Genomic DNA, 22,430 nt, shown 5'->3' on the forward strand with positions numbered 1-22,430 from the left:
ACCCGGAGAGTCTCACTATGATGATAGATGTTATTGACTGGTGGCTAAAAAGAATGGAAACTTTGGCCGAAATAAGCAGCCCTACAGGGGTTTTGTGACAGTAGTTAGCAGCAAAGCACACAAGAAAGCCGAGTCATGAGGCAGAGCAGAATCTTCACAGGGGATCCACTTGCAGTATACACTTCAATACGCAAGGCATAAATCATGAACTACAAGGCACAAGTTTACATTCATGGATCCATCTACTGGGATTGCTCGTCATGACCAACAGGAATGGAAGGTGTGTTACCCGGGACAATGATTAGCATAAAAACACGTCCCACATGGGTACTTAGCTCATCTCCTGAAGGGAGGAAGAACAAGTTACACCTTGGCTCACCAACCAACCAAGGCACAGTCACTCGCTGAAGCTTTGAAGGGAAACATGGAAGACTATTCCCCAAGAGACAACATAATGACGTATAAGGAAAATCTGTGCTCTGGACAATATTCCTAAAATACTTAGTGTTTTAGGAGGCTAAGTGTTTTAGAAGGCAGAGGGATCTCAGGGCTCTGGGATCTTGGCTGGTAACCACTGCACTCAATGTTTCCAGTTTTTCATGGAAGATTAGTATACATAGTACTTCATCAACGGATTTTGTAGTTTGAGCTGTTTAAGGAGTATTTACCATTCCCAACTCCAATGGCTGGGGAATCTCCAACATTTCACATTGAGGATACTCAGTAATCTGAGCTGAGTCTTCAAATTAGAACATAATACGATAACGTGAGTAAGTTTTCTACTTGTTCTTTCATTCAACATTAGTCATAGCACTTAAAACCAGAAACAATGGACCACGAAGACCGTGGGCTCTGGAGGTTGATGTACTGGATTCAAACTCTGGCCCTGCTCTATCCTCAGCAAGCCCGTGGCCGTATCTGCTCTTAGCTCCCTGCTCTGTAGGTGATTTAGCGTAACAGCCTGAGCCATGTCCAGTCCATAATAAACACTCAAATATATCCACTTTTCTGTGTCCCATGTGACCGGACCCATTCTAAGCAACAGGGTTATAATAACAAAAGGACAGTCTTTGTCCCCATGAAATGTGATTCTAGTGGATTAGAAAGACCACAAACAACCTTAAAAAGTAAACACAATAATTATGATTGCAAAAAAAAAAAAAAAAAAGGAAACATAAAAAAAAAAAAATCCAGGCAATGTGAAGCCACTTGGATGTGGGAGAAGGGGGTATGAGGGTCTTGCCTTGGACTGGTTCTTTGGAAGACCTCTCTTCAAAGGCAGCATTCGAGGCCTGACAACTGAATGGTAGGCCAGTGTCCCCTGGGTAGAGCCACAAGGGAAGGGGCTCCCAGGCAGTAGGAACTCGAGCAGCCGAGCCACACAGCAGGACAGTAACGTGCTGCGTGCGCCTGGAACAGAACATCAATGGAGGCAAAGTGAACAAACGTCAGCACGTCACACAGTGGCCAATTGATATGGACTTGCAATTTTCCTAGGAGGGAATTTGTAATTCTTTCTGAATATGATCGGAAGCCCTGGGAGGCTTGAAAACTGGAGAATGTTGTAATTTGATGATGATTTTTCAGGGTCATTCTGAGTACTGCAGGAAGGGGAGACTGCCAGGGAGGCAGGACCATTCCCAGTCAGGGGTTCGAGAGAACCAACCAGAGCCACAGCAGTGAGAAGGCAGAAGGATGGGTAATTCAGGACCTAATGGATGGGACAGGCAGCCCATGGGTTAGAAGTGGATGAGTTAGGAAAGATGAATCAAGTGTGGAATCTGAGCAACTCCACCGATTCGAGTACTTAAGATGGGGAAGCACGAACTCTACACGGGACATGCTAACCGTGACGTCCTTCTCTGACATGCAAGGAGAGACGTCAGGTTTGCAGTGGTCTGTGCGGGACGAGGGCTCCAGAGCAAGTCTGAGCTATAGAAAGAATGTGTGAGTCACCAGCATCTGACGGATTTAAACAATGGCACGAAGAAAGCAAACAGATGGGCAGGAGAAGATGGAATAGAGAACAGAGGCCCCAGGCAGTTTTGGAAGAAGGAAAAGAGCCATCAAGTGAGAGGGGAAAAGACACACAGAGGGAGGTGGGTGGGGTTGGAGCACACACACTCCAGGAGGGTGTTACGTGGCAGAATGCAAGAGAGTTAAGCATCTTGGGAAGGTGATCTGCCACGTCAAAAACCCATTAAGATGAAGACGGGGAAGTAACCATTGAATGCGACTCTACGGAGGTCAGTTGAAATGCTGGTAAGAGCTGTCTGGACTCAAGAAAGCACGTGCCTCTGCTGTTCTCAGATGTTATCTTAACATTGAGGAGTCACGTGACATACCACATGCCTAAATTGCAGTTCTCATTTCATCTACTTTTTATCTTCATCAAGTTATGAATTGCTACAAATGTCACAAGTATTACCGTATTTGTCCTCATCTAAGTGGGCCCAAATCTTGCACGTGCGCTAGCCTTCAAGTGCTGTTACTTCTGCCATTAACATCTAAAGTGACCTTGTTTCTATTTAGAGTACATTTTTGTTTGTGTTCTCATAAACTCAACTCGCTAGATTAAAATAGCTTCATTTGATCCTTACCCTCCACGCATAGTCTTGCACTTGATCTATTTCGCACGCGGGTAGATTGCTTAAATTCACATATTGTGACCTGCTTGTCCTCACTGGCATAGAATTGAATTTATGCTATCAATTATAAATCTCCGTATAGGATACCCTGTTATCTATCAGTCCATCCATAGACAGCCTTACTTTTTGTCCCTTCGTCTGCATCTTAATTTTATTATTCTTTCTACAGGGAGAGCAACTTGAATATATTTAATCCTAACATACTTTACATAAACTATATACTTATAAACAACTAGTGTTCCTATAAAAAGCTCATGTAAGAACCCTTCATAAAAAAAATGAATATAAATCTAATTTATTATCTCTATGCACTGAATTTTTGTCCCCTCACCCAAATTCCTGTTTAACCCTAACTTTCAATGTGACCATTGGTTTTCATTAAGTAATTAACATTAAATGAGGTCATAATGGTGGGATCCTAACCCAATAGGGTAGGTGGCCTTATGAGAAGAGGAAGAAAGAGCGTTCCTTCTTTACACTCGTACATGGAAGAAAGGCCACGTGATCAAACAGCAAGTCGGCTACCATCCACAAGCCAGGAAGAGAGCTCCCATCAGAACTTGACCCCACTGGAACCTTGATCTCGGACTTCCAACCTGAACAGTAAGAAAGTAAATGTCTGTCATGTAGAGCCTCCCAATTGAGGGTATTTTTTAGGTCAACCCAAACAGACTAAGATATGATGCATATGTAACTGGTGAGAAAATTGTGTTGTTTTTGCTGTTTATTACATAAATGTATAATCACATACATTTTTTCATTCTAAATTTGCTTCTGAGATAAACCTATATGGATATGTAGATAACATATTACTTTGGACTGTTCCATGATATCTCAAGATATTTGTATACCAGAATTTATTCGTTCGTTATTTTGGTAGACCTGGACCTTTCCATTTTTCACTATTATAGACAATGATGAAATTAGCATCTTTAGAAGTCCTTTTGAACTTGCATGAGATTTCTATGGGGAAGGGTACCCAGCTTTGAGTGGGGAGTCATGCTGCTGTAGACCAGATATTATTTATGACTCCCTTTCATTCTACTATGCACATGGATTATTCACTGAGAGCCCCTCCTGAATATGTACTTTGGTGATGGAATCATTGGATTCTGAGTTAAACATATACCCCAGTTTATTACATGCTTGAATTTTTCTTCAAAAGTGCTGCATTGTTTCAGGCTCCCACTAAGACTTTTTTTTTCATACTCCCCAAAATTTTGTATCTAACTTTTTAAAACTTCAGCCATTGGGAGACGTAAAGAGGTATTTTAATTTTCAATATATTATCTTATTACTAATAAACATATAAAAAGGTGCTTATACTTATCAAGTAAACCAGAGTTTTAAAAACCATGCATTGTCTTTTCAGATTCATTGACAATTTATCTACTGGATCGTGTTGCTTTATCCATGTTGATTTTAGGAGTTAGTAGGACATTTTATATAACAGTTATTGGTCAATTATATAACAAATACGAATCCTTGGTTGATCACTTGCCTCTTTTTTCTTCAAACATAAATGTCATTTTTTCAATTATAATGTAGCTGAATCTATAAATATTTCCATTTTAGATACTTCTCCTCGATACCATTATTGAGTAACATGTGACATAAGGATGAGATGAAAAGAGGCAAATGCTGTCATTATCTGCAGGGGACACTTAACTATACATATGAAACTCAGAGGAATCAATGGCAGGGTTAATGATAAAATGTGAGTACAAAGTGACTGTAAAGATCAAAAATCTAAGGAGAGGAATAAAATGTAATTAGAAAAGACAAAAAGATACTATTTGCACAAACGTTACATTATCACATAGCCAGGAATTACCCTTGGTATATTGGCTCCTCAGAGAGTTAAGTTTTAATTCAACTAGTGAAACAGAAGAGTAAATAAAACGGTCAGCGACAAACATCAAGATATCCATCCTTCCCAAACCAAACAAGAAAATTTAATGTGACTCTGGATGAGTCACATTTGGGGATGGGGGATTGAGCAGTTTTCAAAATTTATGACAGTACATATCTCTCAATATTTATAAACCGATTCTGAAAAAGAAAAAGAAGATGTATCCTTCTCTATTGAAAATATTATGAAGCTAGGGGCGCCTGGGTGGCGCAGTTGTTAAGCGTCTGCCTTCGGCTCAGGGCGTGATTCCAGCGTTATGGGATCGAGCCCCACATCAGGCTCTTCCGCTGGGAGCCTGCTTCTTCCTCTCCCACTCCCCCTGCTTGTGTTCCCTCTCTTGCTGGCTGTCTCTATCTCTGTCAAATAAATAAATAAAATCTTAAAAAAAAAAAAGAAAGAAAATATTATGAAGCTAGTATCTGGCATCCCCAAAGATGTAGGTAAACAGGCCAAGAGGAGAAGCCTAGATTGTGAACCACAGCCGTCTGGAGTCTAGTCACCACAAACCAAGATCACCAGGCCGGGAAAACTTGCTCATCATGTGAAGAAAATAAAATTAGATGAATCCCTCAATTTAAAACTGTTAGAAAAACCATCAGAGAGAATATGTTGTAGGAACATAAACGGCAGAGCTGTGGAACACTTGTGAAAAATTATAGGACAGTATTTGTAGGAAACCTTCCCCATCCGAATGTGATAAACAAGTTGCAAATCTCAGAACATAGAGAAATTGGCTGATAGTAAAAATGTCATTTATCTTGTCACTTCACTGAGAATAAGGCTTTAAAGGTATCATATTTCCTACCAGATTAAGTAAAAAAAAAAAATTAGCCTATTTCTACTGAATGGACTAACATACTAACATCAAAACAAGCCATCAAGTCTACTCTGCCCCCTTGACCTGGTGTGGGGTCGGTCCACAGAGACCTCTAGACACTCTGTGCTCCCCCGGCACTTACCACATCTCATGGACCTTAACAAGTGCTCACTCCCATCAGACAGTGCTTCTCAACCACCATTTGACCTCCCAGGGGACATGTGGCAAACTCTAAAGACATGTTTTTCATCACAAGTAGGAGAGAGCATTGTAGGTGTTGGCCAGGGATGATGTTGAAATTCCAACAGTACACAGGACACAATCCACCCCCACAGAGAATTACCTTGTCCCAAATAACACTAGTGTTGAGTTTGAATAATGCCATATGGACTGAACTAAGAGCTCCTTCCGGGCACAGATGGTGGCCTTGATATTTTTATACCCAGCAGTGAACACAACACACTTGAAACCCAACTACATTTTATTGAATAAAGTACTAAATTCATTAGATTACTACTGCCAATGAATCAAGTGTTTTCCCCTGATCCTTTTACGTCCTTCACAGACCTGCTATTATGATCATTTATGTAAACTTCATCAGATCGATTGCACTGAAGTTTATTTCTACCTCTCACTTATCAAGTCCGATTGAGATTATCACACTATGAAGCTATTAATATGATTATTCTAACAAATGACAAGGGAACTAATCTGAAATCAACGCAATTGAAGGATGCAACCTTGAGACAATAATCCCACAATCAAACAACACTTTAACAACATTAAAGACACTTCGCAAAATAGCAGAAACCAAGACATTCTTAAGGGAAGAGCTTTTAACTCTTCCTCAGATTTACTGATGCACAAAGACTTTCTCATAACTCCCTTATCAAAAATTATTCTTCAGAACTTCACCTACCTTCAATAGAAGAGATATAGAAGTAGATATTAAAAGTGACTTTTCTCCTTGAGATAGCTTATACAGCAAGGTATCTATTCTTGTATAAGGATGATTTGTTTCAAGATTTATACCTTTGAAATACAAAATGTGAAGTAGAAATGCATTTTTACATCTAGAATCTCCAGTAATATTTGTAAACAGAAGTGTCTTTCCTACAAGCTTTGGTCTTGCTGTACAGTAAGGGGGGACAGCTTTTTTAATGACCTAAAAGCAGTCTTCGTGGCTCAAATACATAATGATCAGTGTCACTGGGATAAAGATAAGGACTTCAAGGCTGCTAGTTAGGCATCAACTCTTACTATTTTCGAGTGCACAGGGTCTTTGCAGCATGAGCTCATTTAGAGACCAACCAGCATTTTATACTCTCCTGAACCTCTGAGCACTTAATTTTACCACTACAGATGCCAGTCTCCTGTCTATGAAATGAAGGTGACAGATCATGAGTCAGTTTTATTGGTGGGGATGGAGATGAGAATCACAATGGTGCATCTAATTCCCTTGAAATACCAATTGTCTGTAGAAGCTCTCTTTCTTGCTCGTTTTTCAAGGTGCACGCCTTGAGGATAGGTGTTAGAGATTCCAAGAAAGTTTGCTCAGGCCATTTAACAGGGATGATCTATAGGGCCAGGTTGATGGATGGGAAGGTCATTCTAGCAAATTTAGCTTCTGGGGACTTTACTCAGCAAACTGCTGGTAGTTCAGCTGTCTCATACAAAGGAGATTTATGGCGCAGGTGGGAAAAGGTGAAGAGGATCTCTGGGTAGACAAGAAAAGACTTAGAGAGCACATGGGGTAGGGGATGGGGTGAAGGGTTATTCAGAGAGAACAGTTTCAAGCACACAGCCTGGGGTCCATCACAGACCACAAACTACTCCAGTTCTACTTGTGAGTGAGATGAGGCCCCGCACATCGCTGAACACCAGGGGTTAGATTTTAGGCTGTTTTATAGAGGAAAATGTGTTTATGAAAAGCTCTATAGGTCAAATTCCACACCCTATTTATCCAGAAAGTCTAGTCATAGTATTAGTAAAGATAGTGATTGACACATCTTACAGTGAATTTTTTTAATTGGAGACACAAGGCGAAGTGAATCCTTTCTCACTGACTTGTGGGGAATTGGAAGACAGAACAAGAGAGTTCATGTCACTGCCCTGGGGAAGGAGAAGGCCAGCGTCGCCCACTAATGAGGCCTCGATTCTTGTGTGAGCCATAAAGGGGGAAATGCACGTCCAGCATCGGAGCCTGAACACAGCAGCCTCCTCTAGAGAGCCAGGCAACCCCACACCAGGACAGTCAGCCTGAACTGCCAGTCAGCGTGCACGCCGTGTAGCGTCAGGAGCGAAGCCTGTCTGCAATCTTGAGAGGAGACCATCACTCACCTTGAAGACTGTGAACAAGGGAAAATCAAGTATCTTTCAGGTTGCTATCTCTCTACCAAGTAACCCCCTGCTCAAAAGGTCATTTCAAAATAAGTAAGCCAGTGGACAGTTGGAATGATGTTGGCCTCACCCACACTGATCCACTGTCTCCCATGTAGGCAGTGCACTTATGTTGCACCTGGGGCACATCCACACCCAGTCCTTGGGGAAAGCCACCGGCCCTCTGGTCTTGTCCGTCTTTCCTCTCACCTGCTACCCGTCCAATATCTAGGACCACTTCTTTATTTTTGTTTGTTTGTTTGTTTCAAGTTTTTATTTAAATTCTAGTCAGTTAACATGTAGTGTAATATTGGTTTCAGGGGTAGAATTTAGTGATTCGTCCCTTACATACAACATCCAGCACTCATCACACGTGTCCTCCTTAACAGTCATCACCCATTTGGCCCAACCCCGCTTGCCTCCCCTCCAGCAGCCCTCAGTTTGTTCTCTATAGTTAAGAGTCTCTTATGGTTTGCCTCCTTCTCTTTTTGTTTCCTTGCCCTATGTTCATCTGTTTTGTTTCTTAAATTCCACATATAAGTGAAATTATATTGTATTTGTCTTTCTCTGACCAACTTATTTGGCTTAGCATAATACACTCTAGCTCCATCCACATCATTGCGAATGGCAATGAGTAATATTTCATTGTAAATATACCACATCTTCTTCATCCACTCATCATTGGACTAGGACCACTTCTTTAAAACCCCAAATGTGTGAGCTGTTTCAGGTGAAAGTCTATATATTATGGTTGGCAAAGTTAACCTTGTAGAGGATAGAATCCCTAATTTCACCTAGTTCAATCTTCATGGGTAAAAACAAATTTGAGAAAATAAAAAAAGAACCCACATATCTGCTTCTCCTTCCCTATGACCCCCTTAATGCAGGTGAGAGACAGATACAGCCGCTGACCCCCAGGTCAAGAATGAAAGTTAGTGTCTGCACAGGTGGGGACAGAAGGGTCTGGGAGGGCATCCAGGCACACAGAGTGTGACTTCTCCTGCCTGAATGGAATTGTGGATTTACAGAGAAACAGAGATGTCTGGAGAAGATAAGTGTCAGATCTGAATGTACTTTGGGGATCTACTGTCCAGTTCCAGCCACCTAGAGGACAATAGAGAACCTGCTTTATGGGAAGAGAACCCATGATTTACTTTCCAATGAGTGGTCCAGGGAAGAAGACACACCTCAGACAATTTCACTTGAAGCTACAGAGGAGCATAAAACAGCTTCCTGAAATTCCCAAGGGTCTCAGAAAGGCTATCACATTAGCAGAGAAACAAAAACAATGTACTGCCCCTCACTGCTGAGATGACGAGCGGCGTGTGAAGGATGCTATTTGGAAGGAAGGTACGTGTAGCTTGAGGAACTGTGATCCTGGAGCCTGGCAGGTGCGAAGGCCGTGCTTGAGGCAGCACCAACGGGACGAATCACCAAGCAAGAGGCTAGCCGAGGCCAAAATGGGCATGACCGGCATGGGCTCCCAACACCCCCTCTGCCTGATCTCAGGTCCAGCCCTTCCTCCCAGCTCCACTTCCCTTGAAGAGACGACACAGAAAACACCAGGGCTGTTACTATGAGTCCTCCCCATCCCCAGCAGTGCCCCAACCTTAATGTGAACAGTGGTCACTTGAGGACCTCATGCAACGCAGAGTCTGACTCTGTCATCAGAGAAACCCTAAAAACAATGTTGTTTCTATAAATTATAAAGCAAAGCCACTGGGGTACCCTAGGCTTAGGAATAAAAACATTAACAGATGTGCCAAAAATGAAACGGATCGCCCGTAGTCTCAGTATAGCAAAACAATTTTGGCTGAATAAGAAGCCAAGCGTCATGGTGGCCAAACTCCTTCTCTACTTGGAGCCCACACTTCCGTATAGGGCGGAGGGCCATCCACACCCCTCTGCCGTCACACTTCACACTTACCTGAAGCCCACCTAACCACCTGATCACTTCCAGATGCAGCAGCTCTGAAGAGACCTAATCCTCTCCTTTTGAAACTCGTCCCACCCGAAGCAGGCTGTACGATAATGAGGCGCCCATTCTACCCCCACACGACTCACCTGCATGCATAAACAGCATCCTTTACTGATGGGAAAATCCACGGAAAATGTTCAAGACCTGACCCCCATCTCAGCAAGAATGAGATCATGGCGGTCCTGAAACTCGGAGCCCAGAAGCTTCATTTCTACACCACGCCAGCTAGTTTCTTTATTCCCTGAACCATATGCTCACTTCTTAGCTGATATACCGTGTGAGTGGTTGTCAAGAGCTAAGAATTGCTAAATTTGTGTATTTTTGCTTTTCTCCTAGCTCAAAATTAGAAACATATGTTCATCACCTCTGCCCATGAATAGTTCAGCATGAACTGTTTTTCTCATTTTATTCAGAGTAAATCAGTCAAACAGTTATCACTTCAAAGTTGACCTGCCAAAAAATGCGACACGCACAACTTATTTTATTAATTGTGTTTCTTTGCAAACAAGCAAAGGAACTCAATTAAGTGAAATACGGCCGTGCGTCTTAGTGCCTTAATTAGGGCTGCCTTCAGGTAGGAGATGCTAATGGCGTCATTAAACTGCAGAAGCCACATGAAGAGCCTTCGAGACCCAGAGTTCATGTCTGAAGTAGGGACTGATAATGGGATCTGGGACTTTTCATCTCTAGAGCTCTGTCTTTAATGGGGCCATGACTGCAGCTGAGAATAATTGCCATCCGAAGACAGCTCCTGGCATGGTCCGGGGGCGGGGGCAGAGGAGCTGATGCAAAAATCATTCCTGGGTCAGCACAGTGGGCATGGAGCGTTGGGCATTGAGCGTGATGGGGAAGCAGGTGCTTCTCTGCAGGGGCAGCGTTCCTGAGCACTGAAGGTTATCAGAAGCTCGGAGGTCACTTGGGGGCATTTAGGAAGGCAGATGGCCACACCCTGGCCCAAAAGTGATGTTATGCATACAGTAGTCTTTACAAAAGCTGGGACTCAGCTGTCAACAGAGTTAGACAGTAGTTATCACTGTTTAGGAGTTGAGAAGAAAATGAAGAAGATAGGCCAAATTCGCCCATTATAAGCCAAGATCAATTTCAGGCACACTCTCTCTCTGTCAGCCACGTGAGGTCACAGTGAGAAGACGGCCATCTGTGAACCAGGAAGAGACAGATACCAGATCTGCCAGTACCTGGGCATGGGACCTCAGAGTCTACAACTGTGAGAAATCACCGTTTATTTTTTAAGTCACCCAGTCCATGATATTTCGCTAGAGCAGCCCAAACTAAGACAGTGTGTGAATCTACAATCATCTCAGTAGTTGAAGGAAAGGAGAGGGATCCTTTTTCTGGTTTAGGTTCACTACACTCCCCTTCCCCCAACACACCCCCACCCACAGGAGTCCCCAGGTGATGGGGAAACAAAGGCAAGAGAAATGCAGCTTAAATTCAATCTCCCCACAGCTTGCAGTCCACTGATAGATCCCGGAGCATGCAGAGTGTGGTCTTCCTCAAGGAACTCATGGCTGCCCTAATGCCTTAATGTTTGTGCTTTAGTAAAGACTGAAAGTAACCTTGTCTCAGCAGCAGCTAGCCCCTCAAGGTCCTGGAAGCCTTGCTTCCAAATTCCTTAGACACTTGTGCTATCCCTAAGCCCCACTAACTAAAAAGTCTAGAATCAGTCACTCCTCAAATCCCAGTGCAGCTCTTGCTGCCCACAGCTCCTGCCCCCGTGCTACAATAATAAAGGCACCTTTTTTTGCACCAAAAATGTCTCAAGAATTCTTTCTTAGCTGTTCGCTTTCGAATCCAAAACTTTTAAATTTCATCACCAGGCACATTTGTGGATCCCTAGATTTATGCACAGGTTAAGATCCAATCCCCGTTCCACAAGCCATGATTGCAAAGCACAAGAGCATCAATTACAGCGCCGTGAGATGTCAATTTAGGAATATTTGATACGATCTACTTTAATTAATATTATCATAGTGTGCAAACTTCTCCAAGAAAAGGTCATTTTGACTAAAAACCCTATAAAGTGAGACTGATAATTCTTACTTTACAGTTGAGAGAACAATACTAGAAAAGTCACAGGGCTGCCCAAAGCGGCACTGTGGGGAAAGGGAGTCTAGGACTACCTGGGTCTTTCGTCTCCTGCTTCCCTGCTCCTTCCACCAGCAGAGTGGCCCATCACACAGCCATATGTTACTTTAAGTGTGTGCTGTGCACGTATTCTCAATCAAGAAGGAGCTGCGGTAAAGTTGGCCAGGTCGGGAACTGAGATGGAAAGAGACCTGGAGTCCTTTGATTTCCTGGAGCTTCTGCCATTGACACACCATGATCAATTACTTTATCTCTTCACTTTGATACTGTCTTGCGTTGTACTCTATACAGAGGGTTGTTTCTTAGAAAAATCTACAAAGCCAATGACAAATCTCTCTGCAGTGCTCATATGTTGTTTAAATTATTTTCTCTCCTCCTTCACATTTCTCCTGATCACTCAGGGTTATTGGAAACATATGCAGGACTTTAAGTCTGACTGCTTCTCTGTGGTCCTAACTGAAAGAATCTCAAATATACTGATTAATAGATAAGCATAATTCAGGGATGGCTGGGTGGCTCTGTCAGTTAAGCGTCTGACTCTTGGTTTTGGCTCAGGTCATGACCTCAGGCTTGTGAGATCAAGCCCCGTGTCCAGCTCCTTGCTGGGCATGGCGCCTGCTTCTGATTCTCTCCCTCCCTTTCCCTTTGCCCCTCCCCGCTGCTCTCTCTCTCTCAAATAAATCATCTTTTTTAAAAATTAAAAAAAAATAAAAATAAAAAATAAGCATAATCGAAAATTACATGCAAGGCATCTTGGCAAGCATTGGAAAGAAAGTAACAATATCAGTGCTGGAAGGAGTGTCAGTTTAGAAGTATTTCCCCTCCATTTTATTTCATATGCTATGCCTTGATTAACAATGTTTATCGTGTGGTTAAATAAAAGAATGAAATGGACTAAAATAAGTAAATGATTGTGTTCTCCTTTTTGGCTTCAATTTATAGAAAATCTTCACTAAAATAACTGTATTTGTTATTTTAGGCATAAAGCAAAATTTCCAGCAGGAAGCTTAACAATGAAACATACACGCATGTGAGGATAAACATCGAGTCCATTTCCACTCTTTTCAGGTTAACCTGGGGTAAATTAATTAAGCCAGAGTCCTGCTGGGCAAAGTCCTTCCCTCATTACTCTGTTTTTGCCCTCTCCTCTTCCTATTGTCACAGAAAGACCTCAGGACCGAAAATAGATACTAATTATTTTCCACCTTTACCCCCACTGTTCAAAGCAGTGTGTGATGTGTTGACTGTGACATTAACACAGAGCTCATTAAAGCTGCACAGACTGAATGAACTCACAAGAGTAAAGATTTTGTGCTCAGGGTTAAAGCTGAATAAATAACCTTATCTCCACAAAATAAGAATTTCAGGGCCAATATCAGTGTTAGCATTAATATTAATATTGGTGAAGTCTAATGACAAAGTGTAAAAACAGTACTCTACCACGAATAAGCAACATGAGCAAATAAACATATCAAATAGTAAATGAACATAAGCCTCTGTCATATCATGAAGAAAGTACAAAAAGGCAGCTTTTAAAATATTGCTGCTAATAGTAGGAAGAATGGTATTAGAAAAGAAAGCCACAGGTCACTTTCTTCATTGAATGTAATTACAAAAATTCTAAACAAAATATTAACAAATGACGTCAGCAAGTTGAAACACACAAGAAGCAAAATGCACATGACCAATTATGGTTTATCTTGGGAATTCAAGTTTGGTTTATCAATTAAAAAACTAGTCCACGCAGACACAAGCACACATACGTGCGTGCCCCCATGTGGACAGACAGACGCACACTCATACAGCTATACACCCACCATCATTCTCCTGTAGTCAGTTAGTCTCCTTATGGTCAATTAGTTGTTTTTAAACCAAGATTAATACAAATAAGAAAAATGGTATGGGTTATTATGGGACTATCTCCACAACCTATTAATAACTGAAGAAATACAAATTATAGAACAATACAGTTAGCAGGGGCCCATGGGTGTCTCAGTGGGCTAAGCGTCTGCCTTTGGCTCAGGTCATGATCTCGGGGCCCTGGGAATAGACCCCCGCATCGGGCTCCCTGCTCAGGGGGGAGCCTGCTTCTCCCTTTCCCTCTGTTCCTCCCCCTACTTGTGCTCTCTCTCAAATAAATAAACACAGCTTAAAAAAAAATACAGGTAGCAAAATGTCTTGTTTAGAGAAATACATACAAAGCAAAATTATTATATATATAACCATTTGTATATATAAATGTTTACATGTATATACTTAAGTGTACATATGTAAATTTGTATATATGCATATGTATCTATAATTTCCAAACAGAAAACTGGAAAAGTTCAATTACAGAAACCACACTTTAGCAGGGTTACCTTTGAAGAGTCTGGCGCTGAGAGGAGCTGACCCAAATGGAGGCAGGGTAGAGTAACCATTCTCTAGGAGATGAAAGTCATGGTGTTCCCCCCACAGTCCCTCACCCCACGTTTCGATGAGTAGAAAGGTACACAAGAGAAGTTTTGTGACTATGTTGCTTTTTCCCAGGTGAGTATGTTTTAAGATTTGATGCTGAGAAGTAACGAAGTGTCAAGAGTGAAGCACATTGATCACTTCAGTAAATACTGACAAGTTGTCCTTCCAAGACTGGAATGATCCATCATCAGTGAAAAGACAGTGACTGTGCCCTACATTGCCCACAAAATTAGATGGTGCCATTCTTCTATTTTCCAGTCTTGAAAATCTTGTAAGAGAAAAATTATGTCCTAATGTGATTTTCATACATCCTGGGGTTTCCTCTCCTCTGAATTCCCTGTCTCTAACCTTGGTGCCCTGGTCTATTGGATTTTAATGTTTTCTGAATATTTATAGATTTTTAAATATGATCTAAATATTGATCCTTCATTGTTATACATGCAGCAAATACTTCTTAAGTGTTTAGCATATATTTTAATTTTACAATGACTTTGTCATATTTTTATGATGTCAGAGTTACCATGATTTCTGTTATGGTTTTTGCCATAAAGGGAAAAACTCTCATTTCATGATTTGGTGGCAAGGTTATTTCTTTTTTTGGGGGGGATTTCTCTCTCTTTTCTTTTTTTTATTATGTTATGTTAGTCACCATACAGTAAATCATTAGTTTTTGATGTAATGTTCCATGATTCATTGTTTGCGTATAACATCCAGAGCTCCATGCAATACGTGCCCTCCTTACTACCCATCACCGGCCTATCCCAATCCCCCACCCCCTCCCCTCTGAAACCCTCAGTTTGTTTCCCAGCAAGGTTATTTCTGATCCCAACGAAAAAATACATTTTTAAAAGATGTCCCTATAATGCATTTACAGCTTTGTTTTGTGTTTAGCATTTAGAAGTTTCTGAAATTTATTTTTGTGATTCCCTATATTCATCACTGATTTGAAACGCCACCTTTATGATAAATTGTTTCATATATATATGGTCTCTTAATATTATCTATTGTGTCTCAGTGACTCAACATTTCTATATCTATATGATATTGTTCTAATTACTCTGGATTTATAACATGCCTTCCTTCTTGATAAGGCAAGTTCCCTTACTGTTCTACATGTCTTTGGTTATTCTTGGGGATCTTTTTTCAGATGAATTTATAACTAAATTATCAAGATAAATAAAAGTGCTCCTGGGAAATTTTTCATCAAAATTAGCTGATTGGATGTTGTAATGAGCACAGGATTGCTCTTTTCCGCTCTGGAGTCTGCCCGAATGGAAAGACTACTCGCTGTGTGTTCAGGGAACAGACAACTTTTACATAATTTGTGTTTGTCTTTTGTTTAAAGAGCTCTCGACATACCCTGCTGGGATTCCTTTTAGATATTGTGTAAGCTTTTTTGGTAGTTATAGTTTGCAGAATTGTTTCCTTCTTATAATACCTAACTGGCTATTCCTTTAATAAGACAGTGCTGTCCCTTCCACTCCTAATTCATGCTGAGCCCCGCAAGTTGAGTCTTAGTGGGTGAATTATCAAACTCACAGCTGTAAGTCACAGGGACTTGATGACACTAGGACCTCCTGAGAAGTGTACAAAAACCCTCTTTCATTGTCCTCCTGAAATACAGGAGGCTGAGTTCACGCAGATCTGGTTACAACCAATCCTGGACTGAAGGGACACAGTTTGGGCACCAAAGATGCTTAACTTCTCCGGGGAGTGAACTTCAAAAACTCTATTGTCTGGCCATACATACACACCTGCCTAAAAGAATATCACTTAGTTTTGTGACCACTTAGTGTCCTAACATTACGGGGCTAACATACTATTTGTAGTTTTCCTATATTTGCCTTTTTCTTTCCTTGATCTTGTTACAAAATTTAATTCACACTATTGCTCGTAGCTGTAGTAAGCTCCTTTTCAGAACTGCTGAATATTACGTCGTGAATCTGTTATCCCATTGCCTTCTGAATTGTTCGCTCTTATGAACGACCTCTTGAATATTCTTAACTCCTGAGCTGAAGTTTATATATGGATGTAATTACTGGGCCATAGAGTATGCAAAATTTCAACCTTACTGAAGACTGTCAAAATGTATTTAAAATACATTTTAAACATCTTTGTACCAAATTACCTTCACAATAGCTATCAAACAGAGATTACATTACAGCAAATTATCCCCAACATTAGAGATTTTTAGACTTCCTCAAAGTACTTAACAAAATTATTTTTGAAATATTAAATACTTAATGCTCAATATTTTAAACAGTCAGCCCAAGTTTCAAAATATTCTATATTTTTCCTGTTTTGATCCTTACGTAGAAATTTCTTCTTTGAATTTCATTACTATGTAATCTCAGATTGAAACACAGTAACATCGAGATCTTGAATTTGTTCTTTTAATCACAGTCACCTTTTGAAAATATCAACAGGAATTCCACAAAATGTTATATTTGATAGAAAATTGTGTACTCGGTTTCTTTGAGAAAATTTATACTTGTGCTCCCCTGTAGCCTCAAAATGCTAGTGGAATTTGATATAAAACAGCAAATTTTGGGACATATGACCATATTATTACTCATATCACTGAAGTATCTGGAAATAAATGTCACGCTTTAACAGCTGGGGCTTACAAGGCAATGTCCGTCACTTTTTCAGAGACAGCTTGAACTCATTTCACTTTTCACAACTTTAACGTGTACTACCATTCTGACCATGTCCTGTAGAAAACATTCTTAATTTTGCCCAAATAGATACAAAAATAATGAAATACGTAAGAGTTTGTGCTGGCATTGTATTTGTGTGAAGTGTTTTTATAAAAGCAATCCTTGCTTGCTTTCATTTGCCTGCACGAGACAATTACAGTAAAACAAGCAAAACAAACATATCGTTGAACAGTGAGATGTCCACATCGTGGTCCTGGTCTTGCACGAACAGCCTGTATTCTTCTCTGAAGGGTCCTGGCAATGACATCAGCCTGTTTGCCTAATATCTTTGTTATTACAAAACATTTAAACGAAACATTTAAAATGATTTTTCCCTTGTGTATGTTCCTTCATTCGTGTTGTGTCAGTTTATTGTGAGAACTTAAAGTGCATTCTGATTTTTAATTTCTGGTGACACGTGACAACTTTTTTCTTGATCTTACGGGTATCTCAGCCCTATCTACTTGGTTTCTGCTTCCTCTGCTGGTTCTTTTCCCTTTGGAGCCCTTCAGCTTCTCAACCCATTTCTCATCTCCTCTCACTCTATCTTCTGGTCCTACCTACAGGCTGAAGACTCCGTATTTCTATTTTCTGTGTCTATCAGTACCGTGATCAAGAAAGCCCAACTTACCTGCAGGCAGGGGGAGAGGAATGGGGATAATAATCCTTCTACCACGGTAGTCTCAATTAAATCCTTAACCCTTGTCCATGTCATGGTTTCACACACAGGATTATGGTCATTCTTGGTTCATTAGATCTTGAATATTGGCATCCTTAGTTCCCATAAATGTTTATTTTCATGCATTAATGAAGACGATTTTTAAAATGAGCTCAGCATATCATTGCATTGCTTCTGTGAGGTAATGACGGGATTGTAGGTGGAGGAGCTGCAGTGGGTGGGAGAGGTTCCTGCCCATATTCACAGTGAATGTACCGTTTGCAACCTGCTTAGCAAAGAGTACGGGATGTTGTCAGAAGTGAGGCGGCCACGCAGAGAAGGAGCAGACCCCCCATTTCAGGGCTGCTTTCCTTGGCCATGGAGGTCCTGACGGGGGTGGACTCAGCAGTGACACGGTGGGAGCAGGGGGTTTGATGACATCTGGGAAGTCCCATTGTTGCTACAGCATAGGTGCCTTTTATTCAGGGCTTCCATCCCCGTCGGGGAACTCACACAAAACACCCATGCACTTCATTTAAGAGGTTTGCAAATGTTGGGGTCTTCTGGAGTTACAAAATAATATCCTCAGGGGCACTTGGGTAGCTCAGTCGTTAAGCGTCTGCCTTCAGCTCATCAGGCTCCCTGCTCAGCGGGAAGCCTGCTTCTCCCTCTCCCACTCCCCCTGCTTGTCTTCCCTCTTTCTCTGTGTCTCTCTCTGTCAAATAAATAAAATCTTTAAAAAAAATAAATAATAATATCTTCATTTGGTAGAGAAAGCAGAGTCAATATTAGGTGTCCTAAGCATAGCCGCTGAAAATCTGGGTATTGTCTTCCCAATTTATTCCTTGATTTAAAATAGAAGCAAATTATTTCAATTCTTTAAAAAAATTTTATTTGATTCAATTTAATTCACATATAGTGTATTATTAGTTTCAGAGGTACAATTTAGTGATTCATTAGTCTTATATCACACCCAGTGCGCACTACATCACGTGCCCTCCTTAATGCCCATCACCCAGTTACTCCATCCCCCCACCCACCTCCCTGCCAGCAGCCCTCAGTTCAGTGTCTCTTATGGTTTGCCTCCCTCTCTGTTTACATCTTATTTTATTTTTCCTTCCCTTCCCCATGCTCATCTGTTTTGTTTCTTAAATTCCTCATATGAGTTAAATCATATGGTATTTGTCTTTCAACTCTCTTGTATGCCTTTTGCCAGCCAAAAATTTAACTAGGTTTGAAAGAGAGTTGAAAGATTATCATCAATCTCAAAAACATTCATTCTAAGGACAGAGCGGGAGTCAAGAGGCTGAATTTCTAAATAAGGAAAATGTGTCCTTGCCTTAACAAACATATGAGTGACAAATCTGCTGATGTCTATCCAAAGAACCATATCATTTCCAAACCTGGGATAATGTGAACGAAAGAAAAATGTATGTGGATAGAACCTGAGGTTAGAGCTATGCTGTTGTGATGAAAAAATAAAAATCATACCGCTGAGACTTGAACTCATCCTCTAAAAACTAAAAACAAATAAGAAAGGAACTGAGTTGCAAGGTCAGTTGGTTGAATGATGGTGGCCCCCCAAAACAAAAGGTCTGTGCCCTAATACCCAACCTGGCCCCTGTAAATACAGACTTATTGGTTAAAAGGGCCTTTGCAGATAAAATTAAATTAAAGGTTTTGACATGAGATTATCCTGGATTATCCAGGCAGATTCTAAATCCAATCCCAAGCGTCCTTGTAACACAGAGAAAACAGAGGACAAAGCCGCATGGAGACTGCGACAGAGTTGGAGTGAGGCTGCCAGGACCCACAGAAGCATCTGGAGCCCCCAGATGCCTGAAGACATGAGGAGGCCTTCTCCCCTCAAGCCTCTGCCGGGACTGGGGCCGTGTCAGCAACTTGATTTGGGACTTCTGGTCTCCAGAACAGGGAGAGAATAATTATCTCTTGTCTTAAGCCCCCTCATTTGTGGTCATTTATTGAAAATCAACCACAGGAAACTAATACACAGAGATTGATCAGTAGCTTTGTTTTTTAGCCTTAACTATATCCTAAGCATTATTCCAAGTGATTTTTCTTTTCATAACACTTAGAGATGTGTAGTTGTGATTACCTCTGTAGAACGGGGAGAAAAGTGAAGTACAGGGAGTGTATTAGTCAAGGTTCTCCAGAGAAACCAGGGAGAGAGAAAGGAAGAAGAAGAAGGGGGGGAGATGGAGGAGAAAAAGAAGAAGAAGGGGGAGGAGGAGAGGGCAGGGGAGGAAGGGGAGGAGGAAGAGGAGGGCAAGGAGAAGAGAAAGGGAAGAAGAGGAGAGATTTCAAGGAATTGCTCCAGTGATCGTGGGGACTAACAAGTCTGAAATCTGTAGGCCAGGCTGGCAGGCTGCAGGGCAGCAGGGGGAAAACTCAGGTAGGGTTTCTGTGTTGCAATCTTGAGGTAGAATCCCCTCTTCCTCAGAAAACCCCAGCCTTTGCTATTAAGGACTTCAACTGATTGGATGAGGCCCACCCACGTTAGGGAGGGTCATCTCTACTATTCAGTCTAGTGATTTAAATGTCAATCACATCCAAAAATTACCTTCACAACAATATCTAGACTGATGTCTAACCAAACAACTCCGCATCATAGCCTTGCCAAGCTGAGGCACGAAATTAACCGTCAGTCACAGAGACATGAAGTAACTTCCCCCAGGTTGCACAGCTAGAAAGTCCGGAGCCATATTGTACGAGCGGGTTGCCCTGTGTTCTGGTGTCTGAAACCACATTTCAAATACTAAAAAGAACACAAAAGGAAACACAAACATGGAAAGTGAGCTAACCATGGACATGCACAAGGTTAGAAGAAACCCGAACAATTTGAAAACGGTGACTGACAGCTCCCAGCCGCTAATGAGCAACAGGTATTCAGAGTGTCGATTTTCTTCAGTTAAGGAACAATACAGTGGCAGAAGCGACGCGGTGTCGCGGGGGAGCTACAGATGGGCGGCTGGGACTCCAGGAAGGCTGTGGATAACGTTTACTGCCTCCCTTCACAGGATTCATAGGGGATTTAATTACTGCGGCCTTTTCTCCTTCTTTTTACATTTCATGAGTTAGACATTGAGTTTCAGCAACCATTCTCGAGTCTCCTACAAGTCTCTGGCTAGAAAGTCTGCTAAGAAAATATCCGAGTTTATCATAAAAGTAAACCTAGAGGACACTTGAGTCCCCTCATGGCTTGTGTACGGTACACACTTAGGTATCTTTAGCGGCATCGTATGTTTCAGATAAAGGTGGTGTCGCTCTGTTCTAAATCTTCCTGGAGAGCTGTGTGCCCCATAATGAGGCCTGGACAGATGGGGGGTAGTAGGTGTCTTAATAACAAAGCTTCCACCTAATAACGCAAGACGAGACGCCTCGGGAGGTTCTGTTGGTTATTAATATTGTAGAAAATGGAAGCATTGGTATCAATCGGGAAAAGCATAAAGAAACTTTTCCGCTGCGATGAGCAGCACATACACACACACACACACATGCACGCACACGCACGCACACACGCACACATACGCGCACACGCACGCGCACATACGCACGCACATACGCGCGCACACACGTGGACGCATATGCACACACGTGCACACACGTACACACGAGCACACACACGCACGCACACATACGCACACGCACGCACACACACATATGCACACACGCGCGCACATGCACGCGCACATACGCACGCACATACGCGCGCACACACGTGGACGCATATGCACACACGTGCACACACGTACACACGCGCACACACGCACGCACACATACGCACACGCACGCACACACACATATGCACACACATGCGCACATGCACGCGCACATACGCACGCACATACGCGCACACACGTGCACGCATATGCACACACGTGCACACACGTACACACACGCACGCACACGCACACACATATGCACACACACGCACGTGCACACGCACACATACGCAAACACACGCACGCACATAAAAACAGATTCAGAGCTAATCATCTTGGATATAAATTTTGTCTTCCTCTCACTGAATAAAGGACTTTGTCATTTTCTGGTGGACAACCAGAAACGGACAGAGTTGAAATCAGTGGAAAGGGAGATAAGGTGAGAGAGAGAGAGAGAGAGAGAGAGAGGGTGCTCTTTTCTGTTAGTTTGTTTTGTTTCTTTATGTTGGAGTTTCATAACTGATGTTGTAAGAGCTTCATACGCTCTGTGTGCACAGAATTGCTCAGGAACCCCAGGACCCAGAAGAGGCCTCCGGGAGGTGTGCACAAGGCCACTGCCACCCCCGAAGTTGTCTGGTACTTGAGAGCGCAGGACTTGGGGTCTGTGGGTCAAGGGCTTGTCCTCCTTCCTGGCACACCGACTCCAAAGCATCCAGGGCGGCCCCTGAGAGAACAACTGTCCGCGAGCAGACCCTTAGTGGAGGGGTTGCGGGGAGGAGTCGGGGATCCTGGTCGGGGACTTCCGGACACAGGTGGATGAGGGGAGTGGTCAGAGGTCCTATTGGAGTGGGGAGCACTGAGATAGGGGCCAGGGTGAGATGCGGCAGCCAACGAAGGGGGGCCGCGTCAGGTCGCTTCAAAGGAGGGACCCAGGCCCGGTAGAATGAGCAGCTCCCCACATGCAGCCCTTCCCTCTCTCTGGCCCCAGGGGAAACGCAGGTGTCCTGGCATTCAGGTCCCTTTCTCCCCGCGAAGCAGGCAGTTCGGGGAGGGTGTCCATGGTCCAGGAGTTCCCCTACCCCCACCCCCCCCC

Source organism: Ursus maritimus, unplaced genomic scaffold, assembly GCF_017311325.1.
Source record: "Ursus maritimus isolate PB19 unplaced genomic scaffold, ASM1731132v1 scaffold_15, whole genome shotgun sequence".
NCBI classification, from domain to species: domain Eukaryota; kingdom Metazoa; phylum Chordata; class Mammalia; order Carnivora; family Ursidae; genus Ursus; species Ursus maritimus.